This window comes from Hylobates moloch, unplaced genomic scaffold (genome assembly GCF_009828535.3).
Source record: "Hylobates moloch isolate HMO894 unplaced genomic scaffold, HMol_V3 SCAFFOLD_4, whole genome shotgun sequence".
NCBI lineage: Eukaryota > Metazoa > Chordata > Mammalia > Primates > Hylobatidae > Hylobates > Hylobates moloch.
Window position 1 is genome coordinate 5,881,707 of NW_026652279.1, and position 20,013 is coordinate 5,901,719.

Genomic DNA, 20,013 nt, shown 5'->3' on the forward strand with positions numbered 1-20,013 from the left:
AGAGTAGTCAATACTTTTTAAAACCATGTGGACAATACCTCAAATATTAGTGGACATCTAGTGCTTAAAGAAAATTTTGTATGACTCAAGTGGCCTTGAGCAAGTATCCAATAGCATTACCGAAAGTTGTACATATTGAGGGTACAGCATCAACATGTTCAATTCTGTAATTTTTAGCCAGTCTGGGAATGCAATAAAACACTAAAAATGAAAGACACAATATTCTTTTCTATCAATTTATTAGCTGAAATATTATAGCTTAATAAAGCCATAACCATTCCATATGGCATCAAAAATTAAGACATTTTTATAAAGCCTATCATTTGCAAAATGTTTTAAAGTTTAAAAACTACTTTCATGTTCATATAAACGTAATCAAATATTATGTTTAATTGTAATGAGAGAAAGCAATATGAGACAAGACAAAGCAGGTATCATTTTCCCAATTTCACAGTTGAAACAGCAAAGCAGAAATGTTAAGTGATTTGCAGTAGTAGAGTAAGAACTTAAACCCAACCCTCTTGGTACCAAGCCCATAGTTGCCTCTCCATCTAGGGCATTATAAAACCTGAGGACGAGACCTAGAGTTTTGAAATACAAATTAATTCTGCCAGAAAGCTGGATTCTTTCTCTACCTGTGTACAGCCAAGATTCCTAAGAACAAAATGAAACGTCTTGACATCTTTTGCTAAAGTTACTTAAGGATTAGGTTGGGTCAGCCTGCACAGAATGGAATGTACTAGAAGGGAAGCAATTACCCAGACAACCCAGACCTTAATCATTGGCACCTAAAGTATCCTGATAATTGAGGCAAAGGTATGTTTGAAACCTAAGTTGTAGGTATAATTGACTTGATTGCCTCCATGGCTTTGTGTTTGAATTCAATCACACATAAAACCACCAGACACTGTTATTCTCTGTCCCAAAGCATAAATTACCTCCAAAACGGTATCCTCTGGGTTGTTGGCCGCTGATCAGTAAATGACTGTGCCTGGGGCGGTATCTTCCAGGATGTAAATCTCAGTAACTGCCAGAATATGTACAGCAGATGTGCTTGAATGAGCATCACCACCATAAGCCTAAAACCTCTCATCCAATCCTGAATTTCAGATAAAATTTAAGGCATTGCGCTTGCTCAGCACAGATGTTTTTATAGGGATATTCCCATTAAACCCATAATAATAATAATATGCCATTTGTCAAGTGTCTCTTATGTGTCAAGTATAGAGCAATGAGATTTATACATTTAAACAGGAACAATGTTGAACATTTTTTGAGTGCTTATTAATTACTAAGCACTTAACATCACTGGTGACTTTATTATGATTTCCATTTTACCAACGTTTAGAAAGATTGAATTAACTGGCTCAAGGTCACATAGCTAATACATTAATATTGCCTAATTATTTTATTAAAGTTTGTCTTGTCCTTAATTTTGCTCTCTTCCCATATGTTTTTAAAACAGTGAGGAACACAAACTTGCAAATTTGCCAGTGGAATCGCTTTTCCAAGGAACAGGAACCTTGGGGCAGTAAGAGATCCTTGAGTGTCTGAGGGGAAGAACCACCCAAGGGAAACTGCTGCACCATTGTGCCAAGAAGGCAGGATTTGTGGATAGCCAAGCGGTCAATGGGCCTGCTTAGAGGGTAGCCAGGACCTGCTCTTCTGATGAGCAAATGCTCATGAAGTGTCCACAAGCACTCTGGCACAAAGCTCGCAGTTTTAGAAGTCAGAAGAGCGTAATTTCACCTTGGACCTGCCCAGGAGGAGTTTACCATCTGCCCTGGGGAAGGGAAAAAAGGGAGACACTTGTTGAGCACCTACTGTGTACCTGGCACTTTAAAACCCTGAGCCTCATCAAGATGGGATTAATATCTCAGTTTAATCAATGGGGAAACTGAGGCTTAGATAGGACAAGTAATTCTCTCCAGTTAGTGGCCACTCCAATATCTGAGCCTCAAATTTTTTTTATAGTAGAGAACATGTAGGCATTAAATATTTGACTACATAGAAAGAGACAGAGATGAGAAAGAGAGAAAGTGAAAGAGATACATACACGGTGAAAAAAAATAAAAATTAAAAAACAGAGAGCAAGAAGAAGCAAAAGAGGCACGCCCCCTGTCCTTGGTGAAGCTTCTAGCTTAATGATATAGACACATCATCAATTAAATAATCACACAAATAAGATAATAATTTTTAGTACACAACCATCAAACAAATAAATGAACAATTCTCAACAGTGAGAAAGTTACTTCACCTTTCTAAGTCTGTTGTCTATGTAATAGAAATAAGAGTAGAACTTACCTCTAGTGTTGTGAGCATTAAATAAAGTAGTCCAGTTAAAGCTCTTAGGACAGTGCCTGGTACATAGTTAGTGCCCATTGTCAGCCATTTATCATTTCTATTGTTACTGTCATTTTTATCACCATTATAGCCATGATGTTTTGAGAGTACAAGGGGCACAAGGCACAGCACCTATGTAGACATATCCACTAGAGCCCTCTTTCCCCAAGAGAAGAGCCTCTGTACCTTGGTCACCCTGGGCAAGAGATCCAGTGAAGGTGGGCGGTTCATTCACATCTGCAATCTGGATTAAAATGGTCTGTGTTGCTGTTGCCCCTTGGTTGTCTTTGGCATAGATTATCAGGGAATAGAGTGTCACCGTCTCAAATTCTAGCTTGGGTACTCCAGTGGTGAATAACTACATTTTTTAAAAACGAAGAATAATGGAGTGAATGACTGGCTTCATAAGGATGTAGATGGAATATTTTAGATCTATAATCCCCAATATCAGTCAGCACTTTTTTAAAGACATAAAAATTTTGTACCTAAAAAGCATGGTGATCTGATTTTTTTAAAAACTTCCATGAGCCGAGAATTCACTGATGTTGTATCCAATGGTTTCTCCTTCATTTTTCCATCTTTCCACGATTCTTCCTAGAAACAAAGTTAACCGTTTATTGAACCCCTTCCTCACTTTGTCAAGGATTATCCTGAGCATTTTACAAACATTTCATTCTATCCTTGAAATTGCAAGTGGATGCATTTTACAGGTGCAGAAGCTGAGACTTGCAGAGTTAAGCTGCTTGGCCAAGTTTTCATGGATAGAAATACAATGAACCTGGATTCCCCTGACTTCAGGCTCATGCTCATCATCATGAGTCTAAGCTGCTTAGCACACAAAATGGATGAAAGGGTCAGATAAGAGCCCCTCTTTTCCCTCCCCTGTTCAGTCACCCACGTCTTCTGTTTCCTGTGTCCTTTGTGGTTTTCACCTGGTTTTCGAACTGCTCTGTTCAGAGTCCTCTTGAGGTTGAGTATCAAGAGAACTGGGTTCCAGTTTCACGTCTAGAATGAAATGGCCCTAAGACTTTGGCCATGATCTTTCACGTCTCTAGATTAGATGTCTTCATCCTTACAGGAAAGCCTTGTAAGTTCTGTTGCTAATGTCCTTCCCGGGTCTGTCATGATGCGGCTAGGTTAGGGATCACTTGTTTCTAAAACTTTCTTATTAGTAAAGTAACAGAAAGCAAAGATTTTATTGAATAGCAAAAGCCACTAGAAGGGGTTAGATACTTGTCTTTGGGCATTCTATGTCAAACCATGGACATTTGTCTAAAATGATTATGGGTTTTAAGGCAATACTAATAGCTTACATGTATTGAGCACTTACTATTTACCAACTCTAAGTGTTTAATATTAATTACATTCTTTAACCCTCAGAAAAACATTGTGATTGATACTTTTATTATGCCCATTTTACAGATGAAGAAACAGAGGCTTAAAGAGATCACCTAACAAGGAACAGAGAGGCAGGACAGGAATCCAGACTTTCCACCAAAATCCGTGCTCTTAGCCACGCAGTACACTACCAATGTGGCCTCCTTCTCGGTAATAGAATCACTGAATCTCAGAAAAAAGGAGCACAATGTCACCCCACCAACAACATATTAACAAAAGCTGACATTTTTTGAGCACTTTCTTTGTGCTAGGCATTGCTCTCAGCCCTTTAACTCACTCAATCATCAAAATCAACCTGTGAGAAACGTAGTCTTACTACCGTCCCCATTTCACAGATGAATAAATGGAAGCTTAGATTATAAAATATATCCTAGGCCGGGCACGGTGGCTCACGCCTGTAATCCCAGCACTTTGGGAGGCCGAGGCGGGCGGATAACCTGAGGTCAGGAGTTCGAGACCAGCCTCAACATGGAGAAACCCCGTCTCTACTAAAAATACAAAATTAGCCGGGCGTGGTGGTGCATGCCTGTAATTCCAGCTACTCTGGAGGCTGAGGCAGGAGAATTGCTTGAACCTGGGAGGCGGAGGTTGCGGTGAGCTGAGATCGTACCATTGCACTCCAGCCTGGGCAACAAGAGTGAAACTCTGTCTAAAAAAAAAAAAAAAAAGAAAAAGAAAAAAAAAAAAGAAATAAAATATATCCTAAAAAGTCATGCTGCAGGAAGAAGCAGAACCCGGACTTGACCCGGGCCAATCTTGCACTTATCAGCATCAGCTGACTGCAACATCTGCTTGCTTTTCACACAATTACATGGAAAGTCAGTAATACATGGATATTTTATAGCCATACTCTGCTGAGCACTTATGGTAGACTGGACATTTTATCTCTTCAATTCTCACAATTATCCCGTAGAATAAATGTTATTATCATCCCAATGCTACTGACGAGGAAATTGAGGCTCAGAAGTTAAATACTTCGCTCAAGGTAACACAGCTATTGAGTGACAGAGCTGAGATTTAAAGTTAAGTCTTTCTGACTCTAAATTTTTTTCTTTTCATCATACCCCAATGCTTCCTGATAAGTTAATTTAATACCATAGCCTGGTGTTAAAACATACAAGGTTTTCCAGCTCTGCTTAAGCACAGCCTTATCTTCAAGGAGCTCCCTTAACCAAGAAGTACAACCCTGGGCTCAAGCTGGCCCTTCAGGTGTGTTTCCCTCTGTCCTGGGAGCCCCCAGGGACAGCAAGTGTGTCCATTTTGCTCCCTAGCATCTTACATGGTATCAGACTTCCCATTCGTTTTCAATATATATTTAACGAATCAATGCAAATGCCTATTCTTTACACTGGGAGAAAACAGGAAGATGGTTTAAGTCTCCATCTGGCACATTACTCCCATCCAGGGAATAGGCAGGGTGAACACAGAAAGGGTAACTTGGGTTCATTTTCCCAACCTGCCTATGCAACCCCACTTATGTTGCTCAATGACAGGTAGCAATTTGAAGATTACATAACTGGAGTGTACCTTGTCTCATTTCCATTGATTTATCTATATAATCAGTTCACTTCAAGCTTTGCTATTGTTTCTGCAGAGACTAGTTTGGTGTTCATTTGGTGGTTGGTGGTTTTTGTTTGACTGCCTGACCAATCGCCCTTCCTAAGCTCAATCAGTCTTTTGCAAAACAAACAAGCATATATGCTGCAAGGAAAGCAGTTCAGCAAAGGATAATGATATGCTGGGATATGCTAAACCCCAAATAGAACAGTATTTCCGTCCTTGTACTGCAATGTTGTAGAAACAGTTATTAACTTATTTCATTTAGCTTTTATCTGCAGGTGTATTTGCTTGTTATGAAACTGCTGCATAACTGAACTACTTCTAAAGCTTGTCTTTAATACAGTTATGATTATGTGGCCACAACTTTCTTAGTCTTTTTATTACCTGTAATCTGGCTATAATAATGCTAAATATTGAAGTATATTTATTACAGTAACGGCTAGTGTGTGTTGACTGCTTGCTATGGACATAGCAGTAAGACAGCACTTTCCATACATTATCTTTTAGAATCTTCTTGATAATCCCTGAAAATAATAATTAAAGCACAGAAAGTCCAATAAATTACCCAAGATCAAGTTTCTACTGACTGAAGGAGCTGCGGTTGACAACTAGGTTTATCAGACCCCCAAATCAGTGCTTAGAGCAGCTATGCTCACTACCTTCACACACAGAAACACCCACACATACACAGACACACACACACACACACACACTAAGCAAAACTACTGAACACTCTTTGCCATCATTCTGCTGCTATTTAGACTTTTAACAAAAATCTAATTAAGAACAAGCAGAAGAAAACATTTTACACCAAACTGAAGCTGGAAGCAAATTTAAGCCTGACAATACCAAGGTTTGGCAAGGATATTCAAAAGCCTCATAACAGACCCCTCCTGCTCCTTTTAAATCTGTTCTCTTTACAATAGCAATTTAAGCTGTAAGCAAATCATGTCTCTTTCCTGCACAACTCCTCAGTGGTTTCTTAGGTGTGGGAGGTGGATTTAATATCCCCAATTCTTTAATCTTTTCTATATTCATGTCTTTTGCGATGTGCCTTGGCAATTCCTCCTAATAAAAACAGAGTATGTTTCTTCAGCCCATGGCTTGGATATGTGACACTTGTTTTAGCCAACGATATGAGCAGATGTGGGTCTTGAAATGTACATGTGGGGGTGAGAAATCCTCTTGCTCTCCTCCTTTTGCCCAGAGAAGAATGTCCCTCTGCTAGCCAGTGTCCCAAGGAGAATGGGAAAGACAAGAGACAGACCTGAACTCAACCTGCAGACTGGAGCCAAACCAGGCTAGATCAGCTAAACAACATGCTGCTCTCAAGGACTTTATTAATCCGGCACAGCAAGCAGCATAAGCTTCATGTTCCATGTAGAGGAGACCAGCTGAATGCTGTGCATGCAGTGGGTTTGTATCAAGGTCTGAGAAACTCTGACCTTAGGGAATCTGGATCTCTTATAACAGCAGTCCCCAACCTTTTTGGCACCAGAGACTGGTTTCATGGAAGACAATTTCCACAGACCAGGGTTGAGTGGGAATTGGTTCGGGATAATTCAAGATCATTACATTTACTGTGCACTTTATTTCTATTATTATTACATTATAATATATAATACAATTATTATACAACTCACCATAATGTAGAATCAGTGGGAGTCCTAAACTTGTTTTCCTGCAACTAGATGGCCCCATCTGAGGGTGATGGGAGACATTGACAGATCATCAGGCATTAGGTTCTCGTAAGGAGAACGCAACCTAGATCCCTTGAATGAGCAGTTCACAATAGGGTTCACGCTCCAATGAGAATCTAACGCCACCACTGATCTGACAGGAGGCAGAGCTCAGGAGGTAATGAGAGTGATGGAGAACAGCTATAAATACAGATGAAGCTTCGCTTGCTTGCTTGCTTGCCATCCACCTTCTGTTGTGTGGCCCAGTTCCTAACAGGCCATGGACTGATACTGGTTTGCGGCCTGGGGGGTTGGGGACCCTTTCTTATAATGAATAATCAGCTTGCCTAAACTTTGATCCAGAGGGAAAAATTAGCTATATTATATCTAGCTGGGTATGATATAGCCATCTGGGTAAACAAAGCTTCCTAACATGGCTCACAAACACTGCAGGCTCTGCCTCCCCCATCTCCTTTGCAGTATAATCTCCCACCATGCTTTCTCTTTGGCTCCTGTCACATTGATCCTTCAGTCCTCTCTTTTTACCATTCTCCTTCTTGCTACAGGGACTTCGCACATGCTGCTCCCTCTGCCTGGAATGTTCTTCTCTTCTTCTTTATCTATTCAATTCCTAGGCATTCTGCAGATTGCATTTCATGTAGCTCTTCCTCAGGGAAGCCTGACTAGTTAAAATGTCCCCTTTAGGGACTCCCACAGACCCATGAGTCTGCCTTTCTTGGCTGTTACTGCATTTACAATTTTATGTTAGGTTGGTGCAAATCTAATTGCCATTGAAAGTAATGGCGAAAACTGCAATTACATTTGCACTAACCTAATACTTTTGGGTATATTCACTTGATCAGTATGTCTCCCTATGAATAAGTCAATTCCATGAGGGCAAAGAACTCCCCGTGTCTCAGTAGATTCTCAATAATTACTTGTGAAATAAATGGATCTTGATGTCCCCAAGAATTTTTAGAGCGTCTGACATATAATAGGATTCCAAAGAGTGGTCACCAAATTAATAACATACAGTAGAAGGTAAGAAAAAAGAGAATGATATTTCATTTTAAAGCCCTTGTGGTATCAAGTGATAATACTGTTTGCCAACATACTTACTTCCCAGAGATGTGTGGATCTACGAGACAGCACAAATGGATGGACTGCGGGATTTGCATTAATAATAACAGGATCTCCAACCAGAGAAGCATGAGGTGAGAGAGACACCGTGATTCTGGCGAACTGTGTATGTTCAGAGGCGTTTTCCAGAAGAGGGCTGGCATTCTCAACGACAAAATTTGGAAAAGCTAGAACATCTTAGAGGAAACACAAAAGTTGGTTTTTTAATGAGGATTTCTACAAGGCTTCCTAACCTATTTTGTATTTTAAAACCACAAAGGAAAAGTGCAATAAATACTTCTTGTTTTCTTTTTTTATTAAATTTTTTTATTAAATTAGAAGTTATTTTTTAAATTAAATGTCTTAAAAATCAGTTGAGTTGGCTTGGTAGGGTCATCAAGAGCTGAGAAAGATTTCAGAACTTACCCTAAAAGTTACCATACTGCAGTTTAACAGAGGCTGGCAGAAGACACAAGACTTCTGGGTCAGAGACAAAGGACTATATTACTCATAGCTCAGCAACCAGCATAAGCTTCCTGTTCACATCCTTTCTCTTTGTTCCTCAGGCCCCATGGGGGCAAAACCAAATGCCCTAAATAGATGCTGTGCATGCTTTGGGTCTGCACTTGTATCACAATTGAGAAACCCTTAACTTACAAATCCACATCTTATAAAACGAGCAGTAAGCCTGCCTGACCTTTGACCTGGAGGGAGAAAATACCTTTATTATACTGCATGCTAAACAAACCATCCTCTGCTTCAGAGGGAAATAGTATCTCTATTACTACTTAAACATGCTTGAAAAAAATTGTCCAGAACAAAGGCAGCCAGTGCTTCTGCTCACAAGATGCACAGAAGTGCAAGAGACCCACGGAGAACTGTCTCCCAGCAAGGGCTGGTCTTTTTTCATTTGTTTTGTTTTTGCTTTTTTTTATAGTTTAAAAAATATGTGTAGCAGCTGCTCCGTGCCCTGTCCCCATTTCCTCCACACTCACTTCTACAAGTGGAATGCTACTTCTACAACTCTGCCTGGAGAACAGCTTCTCCTGCACAAAGGATAAGCCAGAGTGCCAGAGAGTGAAGTCCCCTGGAAGCTGTCCTCAAGCAATGGCCAAGAGGGATATGGTGATCACATACCTCAGCTTCCTCACCTTCAGTGTGGATAAGTAACACTGAGATGTGCTTCCACACTGGATTCCTGAGTGCCCCAATGAAATCGAGCTCTGGTTGCCCCTGGCGCTAACACGCTTGTTAACACACCCTTTATCCGTTGCCTACCATTCATTGTCTGGCTTCCTTACCCCACTCCGGGTGTTTCCTGGGATCAGCTCCCAAGTTAATTACAGTACTTGCACTGGAACCCTTCCCTTAGTGTTGGCTTTCAAGAGAATCTGAACTAAGGCAATGTGATATAATAATGTTTTGCAATGTACAATAAAACATAAAGAATATGGCACTGGCCATTCCAGTAAGAGAAGAGTATCAGGGAAATCAGATATCATCAGTTAATTCAGATAAATACTGAAGTTTAGAAAGGTCTTGTGCCCTGCTGTATCTGATCCCTGCTCATGGTTCTGGCCTCATCTTTCTTTTTTTTTTTTTTTTGAGACGGAGTCTCACTCTATCGCCCAGGCTGGAGTGCAGTGGCGCCATCTCGGCTCACTGCAAGCTCCGCCTCCCGGGTTCACGCCATTCTCCTGCCTCAGCCTCTCCGAGTAGCTGGGACTACAGGCGCCCGCCACCACGCCCGGCTAATTTTTTGTATTTTTTAGTAGAGACGGGGTTTCACCATGGTCTCGATCTCCTGACCTCGTGATCTGCCCGCCTCGGCCTCCCAAAGTGCTGGGATTACAAGCGTGAGCCACCGCGCCCGGCGCCTCAACTTTCCATACATACCTTTTCATATGCTCTGTTTCAATTATCCCGAACTTCTTTCCACTTCTCTAGTCCACCTCTAAACAGTTATATATATTTTTTCTACAGCATTTTTAACTTCCTAACATTCTACCCATTCTTCAGTTGGCCCTTAGACATCACTTTCTTCAGAAAGCCTTTCCTGGCTTGCCTGACTCTGCTTCAGTATTCCTTCTCAGTGTTTGTATGTTACACCATCATGATATTTGACACATTGTATTATAATTGCCTTTAGTTTGGGTGACTCCTCAGGGAACCATAAGCTCTAATTGCAAAAAATGTGTTTATTTGATAACTGAATAAGAATACCTCATTTTTTTTTTTTTTTTTTTTGAGACAGAGTTTCGGCTCTGTGGCCCAGGCTGGAGTGCAGTGGTGCGATCTTGGCTCACTGCAAGCTCTGCCTCCTGGGTTCACGTCATTCTCCCGCCGCCACCTCCCAAGTAGCTGGGACTACAGGCACCCGCCACCACGCCCGGCTAATTTTTTGTATTTTTAGTAGAGACGGGGTTTCACCGTGATAGCCGGGATGGTCTCGATCTCCTGACCTCGTGATCCACCTGCCTCGGCCTCCCAAAGTGTTGGGATTACAGGCGTGAGCCACTGCACCTGGCCCCTCATACATATTTTTTGAATGAATAATAATATTAATGATCATTTGTAGGACAGTCTTTCACTCATATTTTTTTCATTTAATCCTCACAACAACCCTGGGGTGAGGGGTACTATTATTCTCACTTCCATTTTCCACGTGAGAATGCTGAGACACAGAAACACCAAGTGGTTTTATGTTATACAGCTAATCAGTGGCAGAGTTGGGATTTGAACTCAAAATTTGACTTGCTGGAACCAAATCTCACGTTCTCAAATGACTGAGATGCTTTCATGATTCAGGATGAACTTCTCTTGGGTAAAAATTAGAAAACGCAAAAGTTGGCTGGGCAAGTGGCTCATACCTGTAATCCCAGCACTTTGCGAGGCCAAGGCCAGTGGATCACCTGAGGTCTGGGAGTTCGAGAACAGCCTTGCCAGCATGGTGAAACCCTGTCTCTACTGAAAATACAAAAATTAGTCGGGCGTGGTGGTGGGCGCCTATAATCCCAGCTACTCGAGAGGCTGAGACAGGAGAATCACTTGAACCCGGGAGGCAGAGGTTGCAGTGAGCCCAGATCACCCCATTGCACTCCAGCCTGGGCAACAAGAGTGAAACTTCATCTCAAAAAAAAAAAAAAAGAAAGAAAGAGAAAGAAGGAAGGAAAGAAAGAAAGAGAAAGGAGGAAAGAAGGAAAGAAAGAAAGGAGGAAAGAAGGAAAGAAAGAGAGAGAAAGAAGAAAGAGAAAGAAAAGAAGAAAAAAAGAAAAAGTGAAAGTTTTCAGAATGTCAAAATTTGAGAAAGTTCTCACGCAATTGAACAATAGCTCTGGGGAGGAAGCAGGAAAACGACATAATGAACGAACTTTCCGATCAAGCAGATTTCGGCTCAGATCCTAATTCTGAGTCTCACTGGACAAATGACCACTTGGACAAGCAACTCATCTTCTCTGAGGCTAGAAGACAACTGTCACTCAATAAGAAGCCTCTGGCCGGACCAGTTAGGAAGCTGCTCATTGTTGTTTAAGAGATAAGTGATACAGATTATTGGCCACTATGACTTGTCATTCATTCTCATAGAAAACGTAGAGTTTCTTTTTACATAAATTCATTATGTTTTATTAGACAGGATGTATGAAAGATGGGTAAAAATAGTTCCCTAAATGATGTTATTTCATACAACTTCTGTCTAACCCTGTGGTGTCAGGAAATTACTCAATGCTTGAAGTCACAATGCATTTGGAAACAAAAAGTCATGATATGTCCTACTGTGCTGGCTTACTTTGTATTTTTCTCTGTTTTCTTCTTTCTCTCTCTTTTGTTTGTTCTCTGCTCCCCTTAATTTCAGCTGAGCATTTTCTTTACAGTGAAGGTTTTAGCAAAGGTAACTAAGGCTAGACTCTCAGAACATCTTTGGAAACAGCAACTCAATTTTTTTAAAGTGCCCTGAATTCAGGTCCTATTGCCTCTTCATTTCCAAATTAAAACTTCTCTTCCAATTTAGTTGCTCAAGCTTTTATTGAATGGTAATGTTGGTCCCTAGGTATTAGGTATAACTTAAGAAATTCACAAGGATGAATAGGGCCTCATACCTGCCCCTTCACTCCCTGCCCAGGTACACTCAGCCCAGGAGAAAATGTGATGTATCCAGGAAAGAGCAGTGAGGCAGACACTGTCAGTGCCCCACCCTCATCCCTTTCACTCTTACCATTTCAGTGCACACTGGCCCAATTCCATCTGTCAGTACCTGTGGTGTCCTCTGGCACTGAAGTGCTGGAGACTTAATATGCTTTTTTTTTTTTTTTTTTTGGTCTCCATCAAAGGAGCCTTTCCTCTCCTAAACCTCATGAATCTATTTCATGAAGGTAGCTGCAAGCCTCTCTCCAGTCATATATATTTTCACCATCCTCTTTCCTGAATCTTAAAATTATCTTCTACTCCAAAGGTGTGCTTTAGGATACATACAACATTTCTGTTTAAGCAATGGTCTGAAAATTTCTGAACCATAAGATTTGTTAACTAGATATTTTTTATTTTTGCTCATTGACTTTCCTGAAACAGGCAAGGAAACAGATTCACCCCTCCAGCCTCCAGAAGGGAGAGCACAGCCTTGCCAACACTTTGAGTTCTGCCCAGTGAGACCCATGTCAGAACTTTTAACTACAGAACTGTAAGACAAATCTATGCTTTTTAAAGGCATCATCAAGTTTGGGATAATCTGTTGCAGCATAAAAAGAAAATTAATACAGGGGTTATTTCGATTATGTAAGAAAATATCAGTAAGCACATCTTACGTGATTGAGCTGCCCATAGTGAATGTGCCAATGTGCTAAACCTGAAATCAGGTAGCATCACTCCTTTTCTCAAAATCCTCTAGGAGCTTCTCATCTCACACAGAGCAAAAGGCCAAACTCCTACAACGGCCTCCAGATCCCACATGCTAGGTCCTTCGTTATTTGTCTGACCTCATGTTCTACCCCTCTTGCTCTCCCTCCCTCTGTTCCAGCCACACAGGCCTTTCTGTTCTTTGCACACATCAAGCAGTCTGTGCCACAGAGACTTTGCTCTGATCGTTCTCCTCGTCCAAGGTGCATCTTCCCTGGATCTCTCCATGACTCATTTACTCATTTCCTGTAGGTCTCTGCTATTAGGTTGGAGTAAATATAATTGTGGGTTTTGCCATTAAAAGTAATGGCAGGCCGGGCGCAGTGGCTCATGCCTGTAATACCGGCACTTTGGGAGGCTGAGGCAGGTGGATCACTTGAGGTCAGTAGTTCAAGACGAGCCGGGCTAACATAGTGAAATCGCATCTCTACTAAAAATAAAAAAATTAGCCAGGCATGGTCGTGCCTGTAATCCCAGTTACTGGGAAGGCTGAGGCAGGAGAATCATTTGAACCCAGGATGTGGAGGTTGCAGTGAGCCGAGATCACACCACTGCAATCCAACCCGGGTGACAGAGCAAGAAGCCATCTCCAAAAAAAGAGTAATGGCAAAAACCGCAATTACGTTTGTGCCAACCTAATAAAATGTCACTATAGCAGAGAGGTCTTCTCAGGCCAAATAAAAAAATTTCCCAACCCTGCAGACACTTCCTATCTCTTAAAATTTCACATATTATTTGTTCTTTTTTTTTTGCCTCCTCCCTATCCCCCTCCCACTTAAAATACAAGTGTCATGAAATTGGGAAATTTCATCTGTTCCTCGCTGTATGCTCAGTACCAAGAACAGTGTCTGTCCATAGTAGGCACTTAATAGATATTTGTGGAATGATTAGGTGAATAAATGAATACATAAAATGATCCTTTTTTGCTAACTGAAGTATATCAATCCTGTTGACCTATGGGTCAAGACCTTATTATTTTGTGACACAGAATGCACTTGAAAACTTGCTACTACATGCCATTTTGTTGGTTAGGATTCTCTATTCAATTCCACAGGTTGGGCCATGTCAATGATGGCTTATATCTGTATTCAATGGTGTCTTGTTGCCGTTGCACTAAAGAGTGAATTGATTTTAGGTTTTTCTTCAATATATTTGCATGAGCTGAGAAACTTGGGAATAATTTGGTTTTCCACTAAAGGTATATTCTGAAAAACAATCTCAATCCCTTAACATACGATAATCTCTAGAAAAGGGGATCATAATTTTCCGAGAATATCAACCCATCCACCAAACTGGTTTTGTTTTGTTTGAGACAGTCTCACTCTCTCACCCAGGCTGGAGTGCAGTGGTGCGATCTTGGCTCACTGCAACCTCCACCTACAGGATTCAAGCAATTCTTGTGCCTCAGCCTCCCTAGTAGCTGGAATTACAAACGTGCATGCCACCATGCCTGGCTAATTTTGTATTTTCAGTAGAGATGAGATTTTGCCATGTTGCCCAGGCTGGTCTCAAACTTCTGACCTCAAGTGATCCGCCTGCCTTGGCCTCCCAAAGTGCTGAGATTGCACGTGTGAGACACCACACTTGGCCCAAACTGTTATTTAAGTAAGTAGGGCTGGCATTTTATTATGCATTTCCTGTCAAAATAGTTACATAAAAAAAACTTTTCACTTTCTGAAATTAAATCAATAAGTAAAAATAATAAGAATAGAGCCAGGCATGGCAAGGCACGGTGGCTCACACCTATAATCCCAGCACTTTGGGAGGCCAAGAAGGGCGGATCACGAGGTCAGGAGATCGAGAACATCCTGGCTAAGACGGTGAAACCCCTTCTCTACTAAAAATACAAAAAATTAGCCGAGCATGGGGGCGAGCGCCTGTAACCCCAGCTACTCGGGAGGCTGAGGCAGGAGAATGGCGTGAACCCGGGAGGCGGAGCTTGCAGTGAGCCGAGATCGTGTCACTGCACTCCAGCCTGGGCCCCAGAGCCGGGGATCTGTCTCAAAAAAAGAAAAAAAAGAAAAAGAATAGAGCCAGGCACACTGGCTCACACCTGTAGTCCAGACTGCTTGGGAGGCTGGGGTGGGAAGATCACTTGAGCCTCAGTTCAACTTGGGAGGTATAATAGCAAGACCCCTTCTCTAGAATAAAATAAAAAGAATAAAAATGATCATAGGCTCATAGCTGTATCACAAAGACAAATTGTGAAAAAATAGAGAATGCTATGTGAAAATGCTGGCATAGAATGATGGAAACTGAGATACCGGGCTCGGTGGCTCACGCTTGTAATCCCAGCACTTTGGGAGGCCGAGGCGGGCGGATCACGAGGTCAGGAGATGGAGACCATGGTGAAACCCCGTCTCTACTAAAAATACAAAAAATTAGCCGGGCGTGGTAGCTACTCGGAGAGGCTGAGACAGGAGAATGGCGTGAATCCGGGAGGCGGAGCTTGCAGTGAGCGGAGATTGCGCCACTGCACTCCGGGCGAGACAAAAAAACACAAACAAAAAAAAAAAAAAAAAAAAAAAAAAAAAAGAATGATGGAAACTGAGAGGCTGCCTCTTCATACTCAAGGACAAGAGGAGATTTAAAACAAAAATTGATCTCCAGAAAAACAAAACCAATAGAAAAAATATATTAAAAATAAAATTAATTTAAAATAAAAAAAAAAAAACTAGTTGAACTCTGTTCATGGAGATTGTAAAATAATGCCTGCCAGCTGGTGTAGAGCACTGGGAGTAGTAGCGACTGCGGTATACTGAGAACTTGTTCCCACCCAACTGGGGTGCCACTCCTCTGCCTATCTGGGAATGTGGGCTGAGTTGCCAGGGACTCTTATTTTTTTATGAGATCCTGAAATGGAGATTTTTATGTGAAATCTTCCGATATTCAAAACATCCTATAGGCCAGGGTTGTCCAATCTTTTGGCTTCTCTGAGCCACAGTGGAAGAAGAAAAATTTTCTTGGGCCACACATAAAATGCACTAACAAAAAATTATGGCTGATGAGCTAAAAACATTTTTTTTTAATCACAAAAAAAACTCATTACGTTTTAACAAAGTTTATGAATTTGTGTTGGGCCACATCCAAAGCCATCCTGGGTCGCCTGTGGTCCACGGGCCACACGTTGGACAAACTTGCTATAGGCCAAACATGTCTGAGCATCTCCACTGTGTGTCTCCAGATTCAAGATAAAAATCTTTACCCAAACACACAAAAAAGTCAAAATATAACAAACTAAGTTGAAATAAAATATTTCTTACATTTCATGAGATCTTTCAGTCTTTAAGATACCTATCATTTATCCTTATAAGAGTAAACATATTTTACTTGATTTTTTTGGTTGTTGTGAATAATACAGTTTGGCTCTTTTCCAATTCTAGAAGTGGTTGATTCTAAAGCAAATGGTTGAATTCATCAATTGAGTTATTTTATGAATCGATTCATGCCATAACGAGAGAAAAAAAAATTAAACCGTTGTTATTATGCATTCAAAATTTTTGTGATTCATTTCTAAACTTTTGGGTTCAATTTTTTAGTATAAATGTAATTCATATTCTTTTCCTAAGTCAAACAGTAAAGTCTATAAAGTAAAAAATTTTAAATCTCCTACATATTTCTCCCCACCTCTGCTGCTCTACAACTTTCACTCGTAATCTCCAGAAACAATCAGTTAACTCTTTTTTTTTTTTTTTTTTTTTTTGAGACGGAGTCTCGCTCTGTCGCCCAGGCTGGAGTGCAGTGGCGCAATCTCGGCTCACTGCAAGCTCCGCCTCCCGGGTTCACGCCATTCTCCTGCCTCAGCCTCTCCGAGTAGCTGGGACTACAGGCGCCCGCCACGGCGCCCGGCAAATTTTTTTGTATTTTTAGTAGAGACGGGGTTTCACCGTGGTCTCCATCTCCTGACCTCGTGATCCGCCCTCCTCGGCCTCCCAAAGTGCTGGGATTACAAGCGTGAGCCACTGCGCCCGGCCCAGTTAACTCTTTGTTATACATTATTTCAGGATTTTCTGTGCCTGTTGGCATGTGAATGTAGACAGGTGTTTTTTAAAAGATCTTCTTGTGTTCATAGTTTTAGCACATCCTGCCTCCACAGAACTCCACAGTACACCACAGATTACCTCCTTACCTGCGCGTCAGAACACCCACACCAACCTTCTTCTTTTAATGGCTCCAATGCCCATACTATGCATGAAGCACCATTCATTTAATCCTCCATTGGTAGACATATGGGTTGCCTCTAGCTTTTGTTATTACAAATACACCTACATATATCCTTATATCATTGTGTACTTGTGTAGGATAGCTGTCCAGAGGTGGAATGCTGGCTCTGAGGCTAGAAATTTCAGATGCTGGCAGGTATTTCCAAATTGCTCTCCAAAGAGCTTACTGCCATTGATATCAACAGCATCTGAGAGGACATTTTGATTCATATGTTGACTTTCCAGTGTGGTACAGCCCAGAGCACTGGACAATTTTAAAGGCCAGCAGTGAGAAGTTAGAGAGTAAATGCCAACTGATAGACTACCAAATAATTATTTCAAAGTTATATGAGTCGTAAGTTAGAAATACTAACCTGGGGCAGCAACCAACACAAAAAACAAAAGAAGAAAAGGCATGATTTAACTTGGAAGCCTGTTGACTCTTCGAAGACACTTTACTCCAGCTGCACCTTTGCTGACTTCTGGGGAGTTCACCCCTTGGTAAGGAGTCTTCCCAGGAGAAACACTGTGTCTCCAGGCATCCTCTATACACTTCCCGTGACACAGTTCTTGCTGAGTGATCTGTAATGTGATACCTCCTTCTCTTAAAAGGGCAAAAGCTTCAGCAAAAGGATTTGCTTGAGCCAGGTGGAAAAGCCCCCAGGTGCTATTTCCCCACATGCAAAGTCTCCCAAATCCTGGTAAAACTGGGGTGGCCAGAATTAGTGAGGACTCTTCAGGAAACTCATGTATCAAAGGATTCTGCTTAACAATGATTCCAGGTCACTAAAGTGACATTGTCCTGCTCTACTCTATGTATTTACTTCACCCAGACTTGGAATAAAAATCCAGAATCTCAGCTTACCAAGTTTGCAGAGGGCTTACAAGTTGCTAGGCAAGGTTAGTATGCAACTAGATAGCAAGAAGATGCAAAAAACAGTCTAATAATGGGCCAGGAGCCAACTGAATGCTTGTGAGTATGTTTAAGTTAAAGCTTAGGGGAAAATCAGCTTTAGGAGCACTGATGGGAGAGATCTGGCTGAACAGAGAGTTAACATGAAATCATCTCTGGAGGCAGCAAATTGGTGACCCACAGGCTAAAGATGGCCTGCAGATCACATTTTTAAATGTGCGAGGCTTCTTAAAGATTTGAAGTTCAATAGAATTGGATTGGTCCAGTACTCTACAGTTCACCACAATTCCCACCCCTCCCTTTTACACCCCACCCACTGCTTCTCACATTTCCCTACTTGGCTCCTGCGGGTATTCATGTTTGCAATCTCTGACTTAGAGGTTTCAATCAATTGCTATCTCAATAGGAGTCAACTGTTGTCATGGTTACCTGAATAGGATTATGCAATCTCAGACATATTCAATGGAAGAATAATGTTGAGAACAAGGGAGACTGTGTTTTGACCAGATTTTGTCCTGCTACAGCTGGCTTTTTGGCTTTTCGGAGGGACATTTACAAATAATGTCCAGGGAATGATCACACAGGGATAGCTCCAAGCCATGTCCTGTGAAGGGTGGTTGATAAAGAGAGTTGACTGATGGGGGACTCCTGAATGGGTGCCCTTCTCTTTAGTTCCACTGTTCCCCCTTTAGTTAGACCCCTGGGCTACAGCAACAACTTAACACCCCAACTGAGTATCTCCTGTCTACTCACACCCTATAGTAGGCTGTTCTTGCATTACTATAAAGAAATACCCAAGACTGGGTAATTTACTAGAAAAAAGGTTTAATTGGCTCATGGTTCTGCAGGCTGTACCAGAAGCATGGCACCAGCATCTGTTTTTTGGGAGGCCTCTGAAAGCTCACAATCCTGGCTGAAGGCGAAGTGGGAGCTTGCACATCACTACGTGAAAGCAGGGGCGAGAGAGAGAGCGGAGAGTGCCACGCACTTTTAAACAACCAGATCTTGCAAGAACTCACTTGTTATCACGAGGACAGTAACAGGGAATGGTACAAAACCATGGGTAAGAAACTGCCCCATGATCCAATCACTTCCCACCAGGCCCCACCTTCAACACTGGCAATTACATTTCAATGTGAGATTTGGGCAGGGACACATATCCAAACTGTATCATCCCCTATATCCCAGATCATTTCAGGGACACATATCCAAACTGTATCTCCCCCATATCCCAGTTCATTTCAGTATTTAACTTCTTAAATATTGCCTGGATCTGCACACTTCTGGTACTCCTCACCCCCATCTGTTGCCGGCCTGGACCAGGTGCCTACCTAATGGCTTTTCAACACTCACTTTTTCCTCCCCAGTGTATTCTCCAAGCTGTACACAGCAACATTTTAAAAACATATGCATAACTATGCCTTGCTCATGTCGCCTATGTTCCCACCACATTGGTCTTCTTCCTGCCCTCAGACATGCATGGTTTGCACCTGCCTGTGAACATTTGCTCATGTAGTTTTCTGTCTTTGAATTACCTCTCCCACATCTCTGCACAGTTTGTCTCTTTTTCAACATTAAATGTCTCACTTCAAACACCACCTCCTTAAGAGATCTTTCTTGATCATTTTGGAGGAGTGCCCACTCCCAGTCACTTTCTACTACATTTTTCTACTTTTTATTTGTTTGCTTTTTCTTTCTTTCTTTTTTTTTTTTTTTGACAGAGTCTTGCTCTGTCGCCAGGCTGGAGTGCAGTGGCCTGATCTCAGCTCACTGCAACCTCTGCCTCCTGGGTTCAAGCAAGGAGGCGTGAACCTGGGAGGTTCTCCTCCCTCATCCTCCTGAGTAGCTGGGACTACAGGCATGCGCCACCATGCCCAGCTAATTTTTCTATTTTTAGTAGAGATGGGGT

The 20,013-nt window shown here is 41.7% G+C and overlaps 1 protein-coding gene across 3 annotated transcripts in view; it reads right to left on the minus strand.

The window, feature by feature from the left end:
- Nucleotides 1-222: 222 nt before the first annotated feature.
- Nucleotides 223-20,013, minus strand: part of THOC7 (THO complex subunit 7) — a 64,934-nt gene continuing 45,143 nt past the window's right edge. The window contains exons 9-12 of one of the 3 annotated variants that reach the window (XR_004247611.2): nt 8,100-8,296; nt 2,829-2,937; nt 2,530-2,701; nt 223-1,783 (exon numbers count right to left, since the gene is read on the minus strand). The gene's annotated coding sequence lies outside the window, so the exon portion shown is untranslated. Of the gene's footprint in view, nt 2,702-2,828; nt 2,938-8,099; nt 8,297-20,013 lie in introns of all 3 variants that reach the window. The other 2 variants (XR_004247610.2, XR_009213038.1) reach the window with 2 other exon arrangements.